Source organism: Eptesicus fuscus, chromosome 16 (assembly GCF_027574615.1).
Source record: "Eptesicus fuscus isolate TK198812 chromosome 16, DD_ASM_mEF_20220401, whole genome shotgun sequence".
NCBI lineage: Eukaryota > Metazoa > Chordata > Mammalia > Chiroptera > Vespertilionidae > Eptesicus > Eptesicus fuscus.
Genome location: NC_072488.1, coordinates 53,025,510 through 53,028,535, shown reverse-complemented (window position 1 = coordinate 53,028,535; position 3,026 = coordinate 53,025,510). Strand labels below are relative to the sequence as shown.

General features: G+C 39.5%; 1 long non-coding RNA gene across 1 annotated transcript; it reads right to left on the bottom strand.

The window, feature by feature from the left end:
- Nucleotides 1-694: 694 nt before the first annotated feature.
- On the bottom strand, nucleotides 695-2,701 carry LOC129151870 (uncharacterized). Its single transcript, XR_008558576.1, has 3 exons — nucleotides 1,901-2,701; nucleotides 1,348-1,480; nucleotides 695-953 (listed from the first exon to the last, which is right to left on the bottom strand). It is a non-coding gene; the product is annotated as an uncharacterized LOC129151870 (long non-coding RNA).
- Between the last annotated feature and the right edge of the window lie 325 nt (nucleotides 2,702-3,026).

Here is a 3,026-nt window from a genome sequence, read left to right as displayed (position 1 = left end):
TTGCTTAATCCCTTAAACTTTTTCACACAGACCACAAAACCTCCTCTCTTCTGACTACTGCCAGTCTATTCTCTGTATCTATGAGTCAGTTTCTTTTTTGTTAGTTTTGTTAGATTCCAAATATAAGTACCAAAATCATATGGTGCTTATTTTTCTCTGACTGGCTTATTTCACTTAGCATAATACTCTCTAGGTCCATCCACACTGTCACCTTGTAAGATTTCCTTCCTTTTGGGAGCTGAGTAATATTCCATTGGCACCAATGCTTTTTTAGCCACTCACCTAATGATGGGCACTTGGGTTGCTTCCAAATCTTGGCTATTTTAAATAATGCTCCAATGAACATAGGGGTGCATATATTCTTTCAAAGTAGTGTTTCAGATTTGTTTGGATATATTTCCACAAGTGGAATCAGTGGTTCACCAGGAGGCAGCACATCAATGTTTCTCTCTCTCTCCCCCTCTCCCTTCATCACTCTAAAATCAATTAAAAATCATATATAAAACAAAGTTAACGTATGTTTAACAAAAACACACTGACAGCCTTGAACAATGATTCCATTGATTCTAATGTGTGTCCCCAAGTAGCAGCATCACCAGCACAGTCCTAGGAGTTATCACTTTGGAAAGTAATAATAGCACAATTACTACATGGAATCAATGCTTTCAGATTAAAACATTTATTAATGTGAACATTAAAAACGGGTCACCATTTAAGTCCTGTCTGGCACTTCTCAGCTGTCCCCTGCCCAGTGTCTCAGTGGCACTGCTGGTGGGTGGGGTCGCCATGCGGGTTCCATCCATCAGCTACAGGTGGCTGTGCATCAGGCAGGGCTGCTCGGCTGTCCTCAAAGGTGTGAGAAAGCAGCACTTGGCCTGCGTGGACACCTCTCTGCGCCTGCGCACACAGTGGCGACTCCCCCAACATGGCATCCTTTCGTTCTCTTAAGAGGCCTGTAAGGTAAGCAGGAGGGAACGAGGCCTGTCCAAGGTTGCTCAAGGGACCTCGGACCCCAGGCCTTTCTCATCGCTGTGTACCGAGAGGCCTCGTGGGAGCAGGAGATCAGGTAGCCTGAGCACGTCCCACCTCCGTTCTGTTTGTAAGACCTGCCCTATTTTTTGTTGTTGCTGTTTGTTTTTTGAATATTTTTATCACAGTAAAATATACACAAGGAAATTTACCATTGTAACTATTTTTGATGCATAATTCAGTGGGGTTGAGCTCACAGTGTTGTGTGGTTGTCAACACCATCATCTCCATCACTGCTCCCATCTTCTCCAACTGAAACTCTGTCCCCACTAAACAGCTCCCTACCTCCTCCCCCACCCCTGGGACCCTCCATCTTACCTCCGTCTCTATGACTGACAGCTCCAGAGACCTCATGTGAGCGGGATCACACAGTATTTGTCTTTCTGTGACTGGCTTGTTTCACTGAGCATCATGTCTTCAGGTTGCAGCATGTGTCACAATGTCCTTCCTTCTTTAAAAATTGAATTTATTGGGGGTGAGATTGGTTGATAAAATTATATAGCTTCCAGGTCCACAATTCTATAATACATCATCTGTGTATGTATTGTGTGTTCACTGCCTCCAGTCAGGTCTCCTTCCATCACCATTATCTTTTCTATACCCTCTTCTACCAACACCTTTCCCTGTGGTAATCACCATACTGCTGTCTGTGTCTATGAGGTTTTTTTTCTTAGCATAATCCCTTTACCTTTTTCACCCAGTTCCCAACCCCCTTCTCCTCTGACAGCTGTCAGTCTGTTCTCTGTATCTATGAGCCTGTTTTTATTTTTTTTTGTTATTATTTTGCATTAGATTCCACATATAAGTGAAATCATAAGGTACTTGTGTTTCTCTAACTGGCTTATTTCACTTCACTTAGCATAATACTCACCAGGTCCATCCATGCTGTTGTTGCAAAGGGTAAGATTTCCTTCCTTTTTACAGCTCAGTAGTATTCCATTGTGTTAATGTGCCACAGCTTTTTTATCCACTCATCTACTGATGGGCACATATCCTATGAATCAGTGTTTCAGGTTTCTTCAGATATATTCTCAGAAGTGGAATTGAAGGGTCATAAGGCGGTTTCATTTTTAATTTTTTGAAGTAACTCCATACTGCTTTCCACAGTGGCTACACCAATCTGCATTCCCACCGACAGTGCACAAGTGTTCCCTTTTCTCCACTTCCCACCAACACTTGTTGATTTATTGATGATAGCCATTCTGACAGGTATAAGGTGATACCTTATTGTAGTTTTAATTTCCATTTCTGTAATAATTAGTGATGTGGAGCATCTTTTTATATGTCTATGGGCAATTTGTATGTCCCTCTTAGAGAAGTATCTATTCACGTCCTTTGCTCATTTTTAAATTGGATTGTTTGTTTTGTCAGTTCTTTATAAATTTTGGATATTAACCCCTTATCAGATATATCATTAGCAAACATATTTTCTCATTCAGTGGGTTGTCTTTTCATTTTGTTGATGGTTTTCTTTGCTATGTAAAAATTTTTTAGTTTGATATAGTCCCATTTGTTTATTATTTTTTGTTGTTTCCTTTGCCTGAAGATATATATCAGAATAAAAAATATTGCTATAAGAAATGTTCAAGATCTTACTGCTTATGTTTTCTTCAAAGATTTTTATGGTTTCAAATCTTACACTTAAGTCTTTAATCCATTTTTAGTTTATTCTTTTGTGTGGTGTTAGAAGGTGGTCTAATTTCATTTTTTTAGGCATATAGCTGTTGAATTTCCCCATCACTTATTAAATAGACTGTCTTTACTCCATTGTATGTGCTTGTGTTCTTTGTCAAATATTAACCAAAAAGCATGGGTTTATTTTGGGCCTTCTATTCTGTTCCATTGATCTATATGTCTATTTTTATGCCAGTACCAGGCTGTTTTGATTATTATGGCCTGTAGTTAATTTGATATCAGGTAGTGTGATTCCTCCAACTTTGTTCTTCTTTTCCCAGATTGCTGTGGCTATTCAGGGTCTTTTGTGGTTCCATATAAAT